Consider the following 19,652-nt stretch of genomic DNA (forward strand, 5'->3'; position numbering starts at 1 on the left):
TTTGAGAGGAACAAGACAAATTTCTTCTACAAAACTAACAATTTCTTGAACCATTAAACCCATTTTTCGGAATAGACAAAAGTGAGCTCATAAAATTAATCAAAACTTGCATAAACACATATATAACTCAAAGGAGACCCTACCTCAAAGTTTGATGAAGAAATGGAGATGATGAAAGAAGAAAACCTTAGAAATCAAAGGTTGTAGAAGTTGATCTCCACCGTACACAATGTAGTTCTTGAGGAGTTTTCAATCTTAGATAAAAGAGCTAAGGTTGAATCTCAAATGGATGGAAGTGGATCAAGGGTTTTGATCTTGTTTTTGAGATAGAAATGTAGAGAGAAGTGAGAGAGATGTATTTTGAGAGAGAGAGAGGTATATCAAAAGTGATATACACAGCCAAAAAGAGGGGAAATAAACAGAGCCTCGGATCTGGGCATTTCTCGCATGTGCGAAGCCCACTTTTGCACGTGCGTCGCCCACTCCAGCATGTGCGGCAAGTGCCTCCCGCACGTCGGGTCTCGCTCCCGCATGTGCGGTACACCCCCGCACCTCCTTCACGCACGTGCATTTATTCCAGTATGCACTGCCCAGCCTCCTCTACTCCCTGCACGTGCGGCCTGGCCTCTCGCACGTGCGGTCCCCATCCCGCACGTGCAGCCTAGGGCCCCGCACGTGCGGCCCTGGCCCAGCACCCCAGAATTTTAGGTTCAATCTCCTGAGCACTCCAGACTCAACCGTGCACCCTCCAGAACAAGTGAAATTCAACACCGACGTCAACAAGAACAAGAACTTTAATTGAAAATAACTTCCGAACGTTTCAAACCGAACGAGAGCAAAAAGAGAACGGAGTGAAGAAGAAAGAAAAAGAAATAAAACAAGGACCCGGTCATCACATTTAACATGGAAGATGATATACAAACTCATTTTCTAGACCTAAGGAGATGATTGGTTAATAGTTAGAGATGATATGAGAGAGAGAGAGAGAGAGAGAGAGAGTTGCCTTAGATATTCTAAGAGATTGCCACATCATTGGGTTTAAAAAATGAGTCTTTTGGGCCTAAATAGCACTACTTATTTAACATTTAAAAGTATCTATGGTATTGCTAAGTGGAATTGGCAATATTATTATAAAGTTATCATGCGATGGTGGATAGAAGTGACGGTAGATGGAAGTGTTAGGGGAAGGGCAGACCTAGATTGATGTGGGCTAGTGTAGTAAATAGAGATATGAACCTTCTTAATTTGACTAACCAAATGGCCGTTGATAGAATCAAGTGAAGAAGAAAGATTCATATACCCGAGCCCATTTGAGGGGACTTAAGACTTGGTTTGGTATTATCCTAAAGTTATTAAGCCCGTTGCTCTCTTATTTCTTTTGCTTGCATCCTGTGTGAAGAAATTTCCATACTAGGCGTGATTTCTCCGCGTTCTCCCTCCCCAAAAGGAGCCTATTATTTGACTTATAAGTACATCAATTTGTTTGTTTTGCCAAGCCAATAATTACATGAAAAAGCTATACGCACTTATTTTCCTTTTCTTTTTTTTTTCTTTTTTTTTTCCCCTTTTGTTAAACGATTGAGTTTTAGCTTGGCATGTATAAGGTGTATTTACACAACACATTGATAATCTGTAGTTTAATGTGATTGCCTAAAAAGTGATAATGCTAAAGATGTAATTGCCTTATCATATTTTACATGGATGCAAAGGCATCTAATAGTTTAGAAGACGCTGACGTGATATTGTAATCCAATTGAACTAAAGGGAAGTGTTTATAGGATTCTATTATAACTATGCGAAGGTTCGTGCAGTTAGTACATTGTGTTGCAGTGAAACAACAATTTCATTATAAATCCAATAGAGAAGAGATATTGAGATTGATTAGTGGAAACTTATGAAGTCAGAATTGAACTTGCCAAAAATATTGTAGTGCTAAAGGACATGAAAGTTGTTGTATTAAAGGATATGATATTAAAAATTTAGGTGATTCATGATTGTGGGAAGCTCAAGTTAGTGGTAGTTGTAGTTGTTGACCATAAAAATAGGAAGCATGCTGCACAATGACACTTTTTTTAAGGTCTTCGGTAAATGTAAATTTTCTCATTAAATGTAATGAATATTGTGTTTGTGTTGTTCACACCATGCGCTATAGTCCAGCTTTACTTTTACTCAAAAGTGGTGCTGTTTGAGATGAAATTGCTGTTAGAGTTTTCCACATTATTGGCCATCAACACAGTTGTCCATCTTTGGAAATTGGACATCTTAATATCAAACCGGAGTGTATTATGATGAATTTTAAAAAATAAAATCTAAGAAATGTTATCTCATGTTTTTGTAATTTGTAAAAGTAAGCTAGCTATGCCACTGCGTAGGAGGATATAATGGGAAGAACATTAATGAATCGACTGCAAGAGATCAATGGATTATTGCAAACTTGGATGATTCTATTTGGAAAATTACCCGTAACATTTGTTTTCTTGTGAGAATCACTACAAGAAAATGAACTTTTGGCGACTAAAGTTTTAGTCGCAAAAAGTAAGGTTTTTAGTCGCCGAAGCCTTTTCCCGACTAAATATTTTGGTCGCTGGATTTGTCGCACGAAAACGGTCGGGGAAGGTTTTGGCGACTAAAAAAAATTTAGTCGCCAATAGTCCTATAAATGGCTACTAATGTTTTAGTAGGCAAAAGTACGAGGTATTGGCGACTAAATATTTAGTCGCCAAAAGTTTTCAAATAAAATTAATTTTCATTTTCAGCGACTAAAACTTTTAGTCGCCCAAAGTATCATTTATTATTAGCTACTAAATATTTTGTCGCCAAAAAAAATTAATTTTCATTTTTTTTTAGCTACTAAACTATTTAGTCGCCTAAAGTCTCATATATTTTTGACTACTAAATTTTTAGTCGCCAAAAAATCTTTGGTTTGTTTTTGGCTACTAAATTTTTAGTAGCCAACAAGTTTTTTTTTTTGGCTACTAAACATTTAGTCACCAAAAACTTTATTTAGTGTTATTTTTTTATTTTTATTATTATTAATTTCTGCACAACCTGTATTTATTTCGTGCAACCTACACCCTGTATATAAACAAAACAATACATATGTCTATTTCTATTTCACTTTCAACCATTCAAAAATTTAGTCTTGTAACATCAAATTCTATACAAACCAAATATAATCCAACCCAAAATAATAATTCCATACAAACAGATAATCATACAAAAATGATGTCCTCCGTATACAAAAAAGAAATATCCACTAGTAATCTATACCACCAGAAAATAACTTCAGCTCTGTTGGATCAACAACTATTGCAGTAATTGGTAGTGGAAAAGATAGAGTTTGTAAAAGTCTTCCAGTAACAAGGTCTCATACCTACAATACGAAAATAAGTCATTTCGAGAAACAAAAATACTCTTGCTAGGAAGATATTATTATGAAACATTTAACATAATTAAGTAACCTTGCATGTGCCATCGAAGGAGCTTGATAAAAAAATTGAACTTGAGCCACTTGATGCAGTTAATAGGCCCATTATAGAGGATGAAAGCTCCAACGAAAAATTTAGTTTTAAAGCCACAGTCCAACAATTTGTCTCGTCTACCAAACTTCCACCAAACAATGTTATTACAAAGTCATTTATTTATTTTTCCTGAAAAATAAAACTAAATGACATTCAAATACAAACATTAAATTGTTGAAGAAACGAAGATTCACTTTTTTTACCCGATCCTAGGCCAAATAATGATTATGCCATCTTCTGAACCATAAATAAGAAATGAATCATCGTTGGAAAATGTCAAGCAAGTCACTGATTTTTTATGTGCGCACCAAGTCCTAACCAATCTCCCATTTGACATCTACAAATTACCATGACACTCAATATTTGAAAATAATGACTACAAATAATATATACAAATTAAGCTAATGGCCCACAAAGACAACTATTCAGTAATTTTTTATATTGTGATCAATTTAATGTAAAGTACTGATGAGATTAAAAAAAAAATGATCTTTGCATGTGGGGCTACAAAAATATCATTAACACATCATTTTGAATATATTTTCTATTTAAACTGTTTGTTTTTAAAATACTCAAAAAGTATGGGATACTTGTAAATAGGGAATCATCTCAATTTACCCCCAATTAATCCAGACAGACACTAGAATTAGATATTTGACATGCACTGGGAAAATTTGTAAGCATTAACACAATATTCACATAATGAGAAGATGAAGTGACATATTTTCCCTCATTTATCACTAACATTTATATGATCCTAGCATTCCTTGTTTTGTATTGGCATTTGTAACCATGCAATATTACAAGTTGCATTTTCTCCAGATTCTATAAAATGAAAATAGAATAATCCATGTTCACACATGTTGAGTGGTTTTCCCATTAAGTGCATTTGATAATGAATAATCATCTACCACAGAAACCTAAACATGGCTCGTGCATTGTGTATCCTCTATATCTAGCTTCTATTTGTATCTTTTTTGTTTCTTGCTGTAAACTTTCATTATTGGGTTGGTTACAATCTCAAGTTCCGTATGTTAGTCCAATTTGTTGCTGCTACAGTAATTTATCAACAAAATTCCCAAGGATTTGATAGGTGTTTAAAACTATCAAGTTTTACTACAAACAAATAAATTTCATTTAATGGCCTCTAATATTTAATTCTCAGACTTCAAATATTGCACAAGAGCTGCCTTTCATCACCACTTAAAATCCTTGTTGGGGGATATTTTAATATTCTCTGTATTGACATGATAGACAAGGAAGAGATATCTTAACATAACCTTTGCTAACATAAATTTATTAGTTCAGATTTAAATTATGAGGCAAAGGATGGGAGGAAGAGGAAGAGAGAAGAGAGAAGATTTAACTTGAGAAGTTGAGCCATGTTTTTGGTGAGGAAATTCTGCAAAATAGATAGTTTCCGATACGGAGGATTCATGACATGGTGTCTGAAAATCTCCACAATGACATATATCATCATTATTTAATTATAGTTTTTTGGCAGCAAACATCTACTTTTGCACGAAAACAGTATGATTTTAACCACAGGAATTAAAATCACACATTTTACATTCCTTACAAACCCCATCCCAAAACATTTGATTTTTCAAATAACATGTCTTACAAACTTGATAACTGTTGGGCTCAACTCTCAAGTGCTTTCACATCAGTCATTCAGTAGCTAAAGAAAATAAAAGATTTAGTTTCACACTTTTAATTTTATCCAATAAAGCTAAAAAAAAGATTTGTTTTTTAGTTTCTGATGACTGGATTTTGGACTTACTTCCTTTCACTGGAGCTTGGTTTAAGATCCCTGTCAATGATGCCACGGGTTAAACTCCTAGCAAGCTTTAGTTGCTTGTGCTCAGAAGGATTTATCTTGCCCACCTCCGGGTCCCACACAGTAACCAATTCATTGCTTGTAGTTATAGGAGATGGTATAAGGAAATTTGCACCTGACTCCTACATGTCCAACAATAATGGATGGAATAGAAAAGTCTTATTTGAGTCTTGCATGATCACGAAAATTCCCTCTGATTTGAAGGGGAAGTTTTATAAGATCTAGTCAGCTATGTTCTATGGCTCAGACTGTTGGCTAGTTGGAAAACATGTCCAAAAATGAAAAAAGACACAAACAAGAAATGAATATTGTCCTAGGAAGTAAGAAGTGAGAGGTATAGCTAACACGAGAATGTTGAGATGGAAGAGTGGTATTATGAAAAAAGACCCAACAAAAAATGAATATTGTCCTAGGAAGAAAGAAGCGGTGCCAAATTGTTTAAAAAGAGAAAAGTTAATTGACATGGTTTTGACCATGTCCTGCACAAATCAACTAACCCACAAACATGGAAGTGAGTAGGGGCCAAGAAAAAAGAACTTGATTGCTTTGGATTTCAATGGAAGATATTGCATTAGAAATCTAGAGAAGATGCATAAATGTAGCACCCCCCCACCCCCAAAATTATTTGGATTTATGCTTCTTGATTTGAGTTGAGTATTCGGAATTTTGATATCAAGTAGTAGAATAAACAAGCAAAATGCTAACTTGTCGTTGAACAAAGCCAAAGCTTGATTATCTCACATTCAATATAGAAAAGCAGTATAGTTGAAGAAAAAAAACTACTTACCCCAAATAAAATAAATTGAGGTAAGATAGATATCAATCATCCAAGTTCAACAGATAGAGGTAAAATACTGTAGGGGCCATATGACTCACCAATTCAGATACATAATCAATCCCTTTTTTCACTTTCAAACTCATGATTTTAAACTTGACCTTGCTCCTCTGATCTATTTGTTTCTCATTTTTTTCTGGATGCTCCATGAACTTGAACACTGCCAATCAAATTCAAATACAGAAAGGAAGTCAAAAAAAAAAAAAAAAATCTGCAATCTAACATACAGTTATGAGAAATGAGCCGTGTTACATTAAAATATCCATGTTTCTCGATAAAAGAAATTAAAACGGTTATACGAATGAAATTTATGCAACATTCAAAAGCTATGCACATTCAATATGGATAGACAATCTATAAACAAAATGAGTACCCCAAATTAAGAATCAAAATCAATACCTTGAAAGCAACATCAGACCTGCTAGTGTTCTTAATCCTAACAGCACTTCTGACCTGCTTACCCAGTTCTACTCCAAATTTGGGTAATCAATTCAATCAAATGCCCAATTCTTCCAACCATACCAAACCACTAACCAGCATATCAATAGATGAAAATTTACGGTTAGAAATATTCAAGACGTATAATAATGATGGAAACAAAATTGGGTCAAGTTGATCAAAGAGATATTTTTAAAGTTGAAATAACATATAACTTGATCAAATCAGCAGAATCATTGCTCAAACTAAATAACAGATAAGTTGATCAAACTATAGTGGTTCACAGAGTCCTATAGATTGAGTAAAAATAAACTCCAAGAAAAAATACAACACAAAGCAACATTTTCCAGTGGCTTTGCTGCAGATTTAAGCTAATCAAACAGACTACAGCTGTGGTATTAGCCTTCTCTGTCAAATCCATAACACAAAACTCAAACCCATGAAACAAAAATCAAACCCATTTTGGACATGAAGAATTTCATAATTTCATAGAAATCAAACACTTCAACCAATGAGCCCTTAACCAAAATCAATACAAAAATAAACTAAAAAAGCATATAAACCCTATATTAAGTGTGAGAAATGGGGAAATAGGGGAAGGGAGAGGGGGAGGGAGAGAGAAAGAGAGAGAGAGAGAGAGAGAGAGAAAGGGAACCCGAGAGATGGCTTGATAGAGAGAGAGAGAACTAGATCGTAACATCCAAGAGAGGACCGAACAGATAGAGACAGAGACAGAGACAAACCTGTGATTTGCGGCAGTGTTGGTGGTGATTTCGGTGTCGGCGGTGGTGGTGGCGATGTGCGACGGTGGGGACGGACGGTGGTAGTGACAATCGGTGGTGAGAGGGCCTCTGGTTTGTGGTGAGTGGTCTGTGTTTGTGAGACAAAATAGATTCAAAAAATGTGTGAAACAGGAGGGCGCGCCAATTCATAAGCTTCCCTCAAAATTTTTTTTTTTTTCTGGCCTACTTTTAGCAACTAAATTCTGTTTAGTCGGCAAATAAATGTCTATTTGTCTAATTTGGCTACTAATTATTCTTTTTTGTCGGAAAACACTAACCATACAACAACTAAATTATTTTTGTCACTGATAGTTTAGTAAATAAGCCTATCTTTTGGCGACTAAAATTCTTTTGGTCGCCAAAAGGCTATATACGCCGACTGAAATCAGAATTAGTAGCCAAAAAAATAGACAAACGCCTACTAAAACCTTTTTAGTCGCCTATTTACTTGAATTTTAGTCACTAAATTTTTTTTTGTCGCCAAATAACTAATATATGGCTACTAAAAAACTTTAGTAGCTAAAATGTTAACTATTGGCGACCAAAAGACAGATTAGTCGGTAAAGGTGTGACTTTTGGCGACTAAAAAGGTTTTAGTCACCAAATTTGGTCGCTGAAGGTGCAAATTGTTCTAGTGAATATCTGTAACATTATGGTGGACCACTTTCAAAGCAAGCATGAGTTATACATGGAATGGACATTCTTTATTTAAGTTAATATTTATTATAAAACCCAAATTGTCTATCTTAGATTCTATAGACTCAACTTTGATCTCTAAATAATTTTGATTTATTTTTTGATTTTTATCTAATTTAGAAAACCAAGAACACATAATATCAGTAATATTATTTAAACTAGAACACACACTATTTATATTTGCAGACTCTTTAGTAATATGCAAATTATGATTATATTTATTATTAACATTATTTTTTGTATTTCCAAAGCATATTATATCGTCAGAATTAATTGCCATTTTATATTGTTGTTGGTACCTAAGACCCTCCTAGTGTATTATCGGGTGCCTAAAACCTCTCTTTATGATCTTAAAGACTTAATTATGGCCAATAGTCAAAAGATCTTAATAAGTATATGGGCGTTGACATACACTAAGCCTATAAGTTTTACAATAACTATAAATGAAACAAATAATTATGAAGATATAAAATACAAAAGATACCCAAAAAACTTAGACGAATTTTTTAATTAAATTATTATTATTATTTATTTTTATTTTTTTTATAACATAAAACACCCCATACGAACTTATATATATATATATCAAAAATTTATACATAGATAGAAATACTTACATAGCTTGATCTTCCTTTCAAAAGCTCTTCACCAAGCTCTAATACCAATTACAAAACAAAAAAGGAAAGGAGCTTTTTATTATTTTTATTATGGTGGAGTTATGGAATTATGATAGAAAAATTAGAGACAAAGGGGAAAGCAAAAAGATGGAGGGAATTTACATGCTTCATTATGTTGGTGTAAAGGCCAATATATAGACTACAAGATGGTGAATACAAACAAAAATACAACATAGTGCATGCCTAACTTGGCATGACTTTTACGGCCAAGGTTTACAAAATTTCTATCACCCTAGTCAAGCCTAGTCATAAGCTTTATAATACTTAGTGGTTGCAGCTTTGCAACCACATAATCTTGTGAAGATGATGAGGTAGGGGTGTTTCCTCTTTATTTTTAGGTTTTGTCTTCAGGTTTGTTTTCCAATGTTATATGTAGAGAATTTGTAAAAATCGGCTATTTTGTTCTTTTGCTGCTAAGTGTTTGCAATCTGCAATGTCTTTGTTTTATACAGGGACTTTGTGAAATCAGGCAACTTCTAAATTTCTTGGTTTGTGCATGTCAGACATTGTATAATTTGGTAAATGAACTAGCTATGACAGTTGCTTGCTTCAAAGTGATTTCCTCTCAAAGTTTACCATATGTATATATTAAACATATAGCTCTATATGTTATACATGTATATTTTGTGCTACTTTATAATAGGCTTGTGAATGAAATTATCAGTTAGCATTACCATTAAAGGTGAAGAATCCTTTGTTGGCTTTACTTGCGTTATCATTCAACATCTTTTTGCAATTTCCTTCTCTCCTCTCTTGTTTTTTATTTTTATTTTTTATTTTATATTGAAGTACATACATTCATGATCTTGTGCCCATGTCTGAACAATGGAGAGGTGATGTAAATGACCTCTACATTTTCTAATAGTGCATGCAGGCAATATGAATATTTAAAGTTTAATCCATCTATTGTCAATAATTGAAGAGTAATGAGATTTCACCAAAAACATCCCATTGCCAACTCTCCATCTCATCCCATCTGTCCTTTATTTGGGGCTCTCAATCCCCGTAAAGGAATGCGAGGAATTCAACCATTGCTTCCAACTCTGAATCATAAAGGGATCTAATTAAAGGGGTTCTCAGACCACCCCAGAATTGAGAATTCTCAAGTATTCTGCTACCAAAGCATTCTTGTTGACGGCAAAACTACCAACAATTGAATCACCTTATACCACATGCCAAAACTAAATCTTTCTGTCATCACCAATCTCATTTCATTTGATCACATGCTTGAAAAAGTCTACCTAATATCACTCACTTCCATAGACATCCATACCCTTTTATCAACACAAAATTTGCAATCAATTACACTTTTCCACAACTGTCCTTCCTCTGCATATCTATGCAGTCACCTTCTCAACAGAGCTTGATCGAACATCTATCATGAAATAGTGCTTATCTAATGAATCCTTCATGAGTGTGCATAGCCAGGGTTTTGAGTTTATGGCATTCATTCTAATTCTATTAGAACATTTGAAACCTGGAAAACACTGGATTTTATATTGGGTCGTCAACAGATTGAAGTCACGTAAACTTGAATCATTTTGTGAATATTTCATTAATTTGTGAAAGTAAATTGTTGTTAAGAGAAGGCCAAAATAATTGTTCGCGTTGTGCTGCTTTAGTGCTCTAACTCAGCTCCTTATGGGATATATCTTTCTCTTGAGTTTGTAAAGGATGCATTTCAACGGTGTATGTTATTTTGTAAGAAATAAGATTAAGCTGATTACAATTATGACAAATAGTTGTGTGAGTTCTAACATATTTTGTTGGACTTGTTTTATTTGAATGTCATCCCAAGCTTTTGAGACCAGTGCACTGCTAGTTAGTTAAAATCCATCACCTCAAAACTGGGATAGTTATAGATAAAAGTTATTAGTGAAAACTAACCATTTTTATTTCTTTGGTTTCAACCCATTTGAAGCACCCATATTGACAATTGTGTTTAAGGGACTGAACCTGTGGAATTTACCAGGGGAAGTTCTTCCAACAATAATCTAGATCTGTACTTCTTTGAAAGGTGATGCCAGGAGATGAAATTGATTCTAGTAGTAGTCTAGTAGACATTTGAAAACTTTTGCCCAGAACAATGCCTAGAACTTCTCAGAAGATTTGAAAGCAAATTAAGATTATGATGGTGGTCCTATAAGTTGCGAGGGACATTGGCAGAGTAAGGATGGGCCAACCGACAACTTGAATCTGGGGTATCCAGTTGTTTTCTGTTTCCTGCATGCTTATGCCATGTCAGGTTTGAATTCACAGTAAGAGTTTCTAGGTAATAGTGATTTTGCTTGATATTTTGAGTTGTGTTCTAGAGCTGCAACACCAGAGATAGATGGAAATGGTGAAACGTTCTATACTGTACCAAGTGGTACTTTTGGAAAAGTTGTCATTTATCATGGAGTTGACTCTGGTTTACAAATGATTGAATAACTGGGTGAAATTTACTAATTCAAATCAAGAGATGGATTAGTAGGCACATCTCATTGCACTAATCGGGGGCTTCTGCGGTGACTGAGTGGTCAAAGTAGTACGCTAGTTCTGTTGTCTCTATAGTGAACATTGATGCCACTGATCTGGATGATCTTGCTATTTTGTGTGTTGCTACACTGTAAAAAGTGCTGCTTCTCGATGATACTGTGATTTGCATGATCTTGCTATCTGGTATGGTGCAACACTGAAAAAATGCTTCTCCTTGGTGATACTGTAATTTACATATTTCTATTGTCAGCTAAACAAGGTCTTTTTATGTTGCAATAAGTTGAAAATATTATTTTCTTCTTCCAGAACTGATTTTCTTTTGCTGAGAAATGTGGCAAAAATGAATTAACGCACAATTATGAAGTGGATCAGATATGTGGCTTAAGAAATGGTTTTAGGGGTTGGATGGTTCACAGAGCCCTACTTTGGGTCCAGTAATGGTAAAATTTCCACACTGCATAAATTGTTACTGGGTGAAGTTTTCAAATCTCATTTTTCTTGTTACCATCATTCAAGGCTAGCATGTTATATGCTACTACATATTATAAAAATATTTTTTATGGACGTACTGGACTGTATCTGTATCCTTATTTTTTTCAGGTTTTGCTTTATTATCATACCTGTAATGTGCCTTTACCCACACCCATCTTTCCTAGGTTTTCTCCCTGTTTATTAGGTTGAAAACAAGCAGTTTTTGTAGTACAGTATGATCTTCTGCTGGGGTTGAGGGGCTATCCATGGTTTTTGACATCTGTGCTTCTGAACAGTGATGTGGGTGTGGATATCATGGTCGAGGTTTGTGGAAGGGGATTTGATTGGGTCGGGGGGAATTGTTGAGGAGGGTGGGTTTTCGGGTGGGTTCAGGGAAGAGGGTGTGTTTTTGGAGGGATAGATTGTGTAGTGAGGTCTTGTTGGAGGATTGCTTCCCTTTGACTTTTAGCATTATTGTGTATCGGGAGGCTACTGTCGCATCTTGCTTTGAATGCATTGGAGGCGTAGTTGTTTGATATTAGGTTACGTTGGTAGGTTCAGGATTGGGAGGTGGGCCAATTGGTGGATTTGTTGAGTTTTCTATATGGTTTGGGGATTACGGGGATGGGGGAGGATGGTTTGCTTTGGAGTGGGTTGGGGGTTAAGGGGCAGTTCTCAATTTCTTTGTTTTATCGGGGTTTGGTGGAACAGGAGCTAGGGAATTTTCCTTGTCGGAGTATATGGTTGCCGGGTGTTCCTTCTAAGGTGGCTTTTTTCATTTGGATGGCGGCCTTAGGTAAGATTCTTACAATTGATAATTTGATTCGCCACTGTCAAATTTTAGTGAATTGGTGTTGTATGTGTTGTTGTGATGCGGAGTCCACTAATCATTTGCTTATTCATTGTTCGGTAGCTTCTTGGTTGTGGGGGTGCATTTTGTCAACCTTTGGGATTAGTTGGGTTCAGCCAAGGGGGGGTTATGGAGGTGCTTCAAAGTTGGAGAGGGGTTCGGGTTGGGAACCATCAGCAGAAAGCTTGGATGATTTAATAGTTTTGCCTCTTGGGAACCATCAGCAGAAAGCTTGGATGATTCAAGGGGTGCATCATCTTGCCTCTTGGTTAGAGAATCAGTTGTTAATAGTTTTTTATAGCTGCGTTGAAAGGGAGGTGGATCCAGATGTGTTCTTTTTTTGGATGATTTAATTGGTTAGATGGTTAGGGAGTTTCCCTTTTTTGGAGATTTTTCTTTGTATTCTTTTACATCGGCTTGATGCTGTTCTAATAAAGTTGCTTTATTTATCAAAGAAAAGATGCTTAATTTTTTTAAAATATAAATTACTTGGGATGTTACAGTTTTATTTGTGAGTTCCCTTGATCTACTCTGCAAATCTTGATTTGACAAGAATGAAAAAGGTGGTAATGTGAATTGCTTGTGTTCTTTTGCAGTTCTAAATTTGTTTCCTTCATCATAAAACTGTTTCTTTGTTTTGGATGGCTTTCAAACAAACATGCTCCTTTGGAAGCAGTGGATGCCTGAGTGAAAGTCGTTTTGTGAATTTTTATTTTTATTTTTATTTTTATTTTGTCTTTCCCTCTATGAGAAGCATGTGTTCTTAAACATGAAGAGTGTGAGCTTATAAATGTTGGAGTCTTTGTATTTGTACTGTTGTTCCAACTCCTGCTATTATTTTCTTGAATGGTCTTGCAATCTAACGTCTAGTCTTCAAACTTCCCTCGATGTTCTGAAATTCTAAGTAGTAGTATAAAAATATCAAATGGTATACCTTGAGGTTGCAGCTTGTGCATTCATAGATACTCAATTGTTTACCCTTTCTCTTTTTCCCGGTAATGTAACAAAAGAGCTTCATATTGCTGATTACACGAAGTTTACTGCAGTATACTCTTCTCTTTCCTTTCTAGAAATTTCATTTGTGTTCATTGGGGTTGTCTGAATTGATAGTTGGGCTGGGGCAACTAATAGGGATGATTTTCTTTTAGCTGCCTGTTTGTCATATAGAAGTCTGTAGCTCCCAAACTTTGGACCTGATCATTTCAATTTTATGTAAATGCAATGCTAGAGATCCACAATTTAAACCCTTGAATTCACTCACAATGATGTGGCAAGAGAGTTGGGGCCTATATGATTAAATGTGTGACAAATCAAAAGTTGACACCTATCATGGCACATCATTATGGGTCATATTGTGAGAGTTTTTTAGGTGTCTCGAGCATTTTCCTTTAAGAAATTCAGGTGACACATGCTTTTAGGTTCTCTGATTTCACGGCTATGCCTGAAACCTGCCCTTTTGAAAGAGAATTTGTTAATTGTGATGCTGTAAGCACTGGGAAGATCTAAACTACTGAGACCAATTAAGCCAACAGTACAAGAACAGCGACCTAGATTATTATGATTGGCATTCCTGGAGAGGAAAGAGACAGTTTTGCCACCGGAACCTGGAAATTTGTGATGTTAACAATATTGTGATGAAGGTTGTTTTCGCCTCTTTTACATTGCTAATTTCAGAATTATACAGGAAAACAGTACGATTAAAGTGCTTTGAGTAGGATAATCTCATTTCTTGCGAACTGTTTGTGATATTCTTTTCTTGCTGTTGTGTTTGTAAAAAGTTCTATCCATCTACAACATTGTATCTAGCCTTTTCTATTTCTCATGCTGTAGAGGGTTTTCCACTTGAATGCGGATTGCACCAAGTTGCAGGTTAAACAAAGTCCACATTGTATGCAGAAAACATATCGATGGAACTGCTGCATCCAGGTCAGACATCCTACTTCTATCTCGTATCCATTTTTTTTTTTTCAGTAGTTCTAAACTTTGGCACCGATGATATAATTAGCTGTGTCTCCAAAGTCTAATCTTTCCAGTTCTATGCAGCCTGGAACTTAACAAAAACAAAATTTCCTTAAGAATTTAAGCACGAACATCAAATTATTAGGTCTTTTTTCCAAAACTGTATCTGAAAAATGGTCCAACATAAAAGGCTGGAATCGGATGGCTAGTTGGTGAAATTAAATACGATATAGTTTACTTAGTAAAAGCTTTATCATGATTATGAATTTCAAAAAAATTCGCTACCTGTGAGTTTGAATAGGGATTTCCTGTAGAGATTTATATGGAACTTGGTTATGACTGACATGAAAGATTGTAGCACCCAAACAGACCTGAATTGCTTAGAGATGACAGTTTGCTGGCTCTAGAAATGCCAGTGAGATATGAAGTTTTGTTTTTAAGTCTAGAAAATCATTCTTGTTGTACTCTATATATACTACATTCTTTAATTCCTTGCACTCAAGATTTTTCTTAAAAAATATATATATACATGCACGGGACGCAGAACTGGTGCACATAACAGACAAGGTGCACAAGAAAATGCACAGAATATTATTAATTTTGTGTTTTTCTCTGTACTAATTTGTGCATACCAAACAGGTAAAATGATAGCGAGAGGAAAAATATACACATTGTTAAAGCACATGGTAGGGCTAAATTGTATTTCTCTTCTGTTTATTTATTTATTTATTGCAAATGGAAGTCAATGATCTTGACATATATCAAGACATACAATTATTTAGATGGTCCCCTGGTGTGCATGAAAATAGTCACTGGAGCCAAAGTTTGTAGAGAATATGGTTGTTAATTGGCAAGATGAATCATTAATATTTGTGGATCTAGGATAACTTATACTGCGAATATAATACCCTCATATCTGAGATAATTTTGAATCGGTGAGAATAATATATTTGGAATAAGAATTTTGTTACAAAATGACTAAAATGACCTTTAAAATAAATCATCCTAAAATAACTTTATCACGTCTTATCTTATATATGAACCAAACTTGACTTTAGAGTTCAATTTTTAGGCTTAATAGCTTGGCCATTTCTATATATATATATATATATATATTAAGTGAGGCCTCTTTGAAAATAAAGAAGAAAAACTCTTCTAAAGCGTTGTGTTTTAGGGATTGTTTGTGTTTTTTATTTTTTTATTTTTATTAACAGGTTGACTTGCCTATTCATATTAATCAGAGACATCCAGACATCAAAAATATGTTCTTCCATTTCCCCCTTCTAAATGTGGTGGAAGAGGAGTTAAACTTGGCAATATGAAAGAAGATTCAAGTAACATATATGAATATTTTTTTGTCTTTTTCTTTCATTTTCCTTCTACAGAATTCAAGACCCAAACCCAATCTAAATACATTAAAAAATACTAGCGATCTCAAAAGTTCTATTAAAATTTCTACTAAATGTCTCATTAACATTTGGTAAAAATTTTGATAGAACTTTTGGAGTCTCTAGCATTACGTTATATGCTTACTGTCTGTTTGCTCAACTGCATTTATTCTTTGCAGAACTCTTTAACTTGAATCCAAAGCATTGATGCAAAGTATTTATTCAGAGATGGTAAATTTGGCCATAAACAACTTTTGCTTATATTGACAAAATGAGTTCAGCAATGCTTGGTAGCCTGAAAAAGAGATTGGCTCGAATGGTTCGAAATTTGTCAATATCTCGCCCGTCGTCCGGCGACAAGGCTGACAGCCGCGGTCAACAAAGGTGACAACTGCAGAAGACAAGCTTTCACTCTGTCGTCCGAGTGAACATCCAGCCGGTTGTCCGGGCAGATGTTCGGTAAACACCTATTCGGGCCATTCGAGCCCCTCCTTTTCGGGCTACCAAGCATTAATCAAATGCTTTTTCACCCTTGACCACTGGTAAGACTATGGAAAATGTTTGTGACCCCAACAAAAGAGGACCCACACCACCCCACTGATGTATTGACCATTGATGTGTTTAATTTTTTTTTTTTTTTTTTTTTGTAACAGTGACATGAATGGTCTAGATCATTTTAGGAGTTGTGTTTTAGGCGGGTCTATATCATTACTGATAAGACCATATGACTACCAATTCCCATTCTATCATCCCATTTCTGTATATGATAGAAAATGGGGTAATATTTATTTTGATAACATAATGATGCTTTATTTACTGATTAAAAATTTTAAAGTAACAATTCGAACACACCATTTAATCATACAAACCCCCAAATCACCATTGCATGTTTTTCTTACTAATAATTTTATATACACAAAATAAATCATAGAAAACACAAATGGTGTAACGTCAATATCTTCATTGGAGGGTCCCATTGTCTAATGTGTATTATTTTAAATTATTTAATATAATTGATTCTCTAATTGATTCTGTGTCCATAAATCCCATATTTTCCGTTTCGGAATTGGGGTGGCTGCTGTGCGGGGGTGCACAGCAGCTACTGCTGTGCAGCCATTTGGGTCCCTTTTTGGGGCACATTTTAATAATCCGAACCGTTCACATTTTAGAATATATCAAGTAGAACATACCTGTAAAAAATCAAGTTAATCGGATATCGTTTACCCATTCATTCACTCACATTTGTATCTACAAAAATAAATAACAATTGTAATTTAAAGTATTAAAATGAATACAAATGTGTGTGGATGAATGGGTAAACGCTATCCGATTAACTTGATTTTTTACAGATATATTCTACTTGATGTATTTTAAAATGTCAACGATTCAGATTATCAAAATGGGCCCCGAAAAGGGCCCAAATGGCTGCACAGCAGTGGCTGCTGTGCACCCCCGCACGGCAGCCACACCAGTTCCAAAGAGAAGCTTGTCTTAGTTTTTAAATCACTAAAACAATGTCAATTATGAATATGCAATAACTCATTTGTCCAAATGCCCCACAATAATGCATGAAAAGCATGTTAGGTACACTAAAGTGGAAGTTGGTACAATTGTTATGCAATGGTTTGAACCTAAACTGCTTGTTGGCACACCATATATAATGTTTAGGTTTACTTTTGGTTGTTAGATCTAGAAATGAATTGAAGTCCTTATTTATCTATGTAATCAACTTGTTAAGGAGGTATTAAATATGCCTAACTCCGCTATTATGGAAAAAAGTAAATGCAATAATTATGAGAAATTTTATTTCTATTCATTTACTTATCTCAATGCACATATTTATTGATTTAATTATTAATTATTCTGCTCAATTCATACTCTAAATGTTCAATTATACCCTTCATTCATACCGTCATACACATACCAACTCATCCCTCCTTCCACACACTTGTTGAAAATTGTAGATCCACCACTGTAGTTCCATTCCAGAGAAAGAAGGTTATAGTCAAAGTGCACAGTCCACAGTCCTCCATTGAAGACGACAGTCCTTTTCTTCAATTTCCAGTCAATCCACAATAATCGTATTTTGAGCTCTGATAGCCGGAGAACTACCGCCGGAGATCCAAATCAAGGTCCCCTCAAGGCAGAGCGGCAGCATGATCCACTTTGCTGATGTAGAGACTCCGCCGCCTCCTCCTCCGGCCGCGGCGGCGACGACGACAACGACTCAGAGTTCAATACTGTACCAAGAAATCAAGCATCGAAGAAGTGGTTTTCATGGTTGATACCTTCATTTGTGGTAGCTAATATTGTGATGTTCGTAATCACCATGTTCATCAATGATTGCCCGAAGAACTCTGGTTCTTGCGTTGCAGGGTTTTTAGGGAGGTTCTTGTCCACAACACTCTTTCTCAATTGCAAAATTCTTGGGTACCACTGCACATACTATTTCTCCCATTTTACCGCACATTCAGTGCTATTTCTACAATATTACAGATGTGCTTATGTTTAAAGTAAACAGGGAGATTGAAGAGGAGCTGATAATACATGGAGATTGAGAGTTTAACATTGCAAGCCAGTGAGAAATAATGGAATAAGTAAGATGCAATAAATAAATTAGGATCTTTTTTTTATATTATTATTAAAAGGATGTCCATTCAGTTTTTATTTTTTATTTTTTTGTTTTTGTTTTAAAAAGATATTTATAGAAAAAATTGAAATATAATATTAAAGGTGTATTTTGATGTTCATTATAGCCATTTTATTTAAGGTATGATTATCATCAAAACAAAATTTCATTAGGTGTGTGCATTGAGGTAAGTAAGTATGCATAAATAGAATTTCTTAATAACTATCTAGTTATAAAAAAATTGGATAAATTATAAACACATCCCCTGAGGTTTACTTAAATAACAAATTATCTTATGTGGTTTTAGAAATTACATTATGCCCCCTAAGATATCTAATATCATAACAAATAGGTCATTTTATTAATAAATTATCAAGTTAATTAACAATTTTTAATAATATTAAAATTTTATTTCAATTAATAATCCAGATAATTTTGTTATTGTATAGGTGAACAGTTAGAAATTTCACTTTTTCAATTAATTATGTTAAATAAAAAATTATGATAGGGAGATATTTGTAATTTTCCAAACCATAGAGAGCAATTCGTATTTTAAGTAAACCTCATGAGGTGTATTTGTAATTTACTCTAAAAAATTAAGGTGACCAAAATACCCTTATTTATTTATTTATATTTATTCATTTTTATTGTGCCTTTTTTTTTTTTTGGTTGCATTTCCTACCATCCTGAACCTGTTATACCCAGTGGTGTGTATGTGTGTAAATTAAGGACTCGTTTGGGAACCTTCATTTTTAGTCAAAAAGTCAAAAAGTTACTAAATTAGCCAAAAAGCCAACAACCCATATCAAAAAGTCAAAGATTCTCTTTTCTCTCTACTTTTTGCACATTTTGTCGTAAAAAGTCAAAAAGTTATCCCAAATATACTAGTTTTTTTTAGCTCATATTTTAACCAAATAGCCAAAAAGTTACTAAATTAGCCTGTTCCCAAACGAGGCATAAATGTGTAAACAAAATAAACAAAACAATAAAATAATTCAGAAAATAATTTAAGAAATTAAATTCTGAATTAAATGCTTACAAAAATTATAAATCGAGGCTTGTATTGGACACAATCTCCTTAAAGTAGA

At 34.5% G+C, this 19,652-nt stretch overlaps 1 long non-coding RNA gene across 1 annotated transcript; it reads right to left on the reverse strand.

The window, feature by feature from the left end:
- Window positions 1-6,072: 6,072 nt before the first annotated feature.
- Window positions 6,073-7,558, reverse strand: LOC145816044 (uncharacterized). Its single transcript, XR_014358537.1, has 3 exons — window positions 7,378-7,558; window positions 6,596-6,725; window positions 6,073-6,356 (listed from the first exon to the last, which is right to left on the reverse strand). It is a non-coding gene; the product is annotated as an uncharacterized LOC145816044 (long non-coding RNA).
- Window positions 7,559-19,652: the final 12,094 nt, after the last annotated feature.

This window comes from Camellia sinensis, unplaced genomic scaffold (assembly GCF_055761805.1).
Source record: "Camellia sinensis isolate YWXY unplaced genomic scaffold, ASM5576180v1 Unanchor3, whole genome shotgun sequence".
Taxonomy (NCBI): domain Eukaryota; kingdom Viridiplantae; phylum Streptophyta; class Magnoliopsida; order Ericales; family Theaceae; genus Camellia; species Camellia sinensis.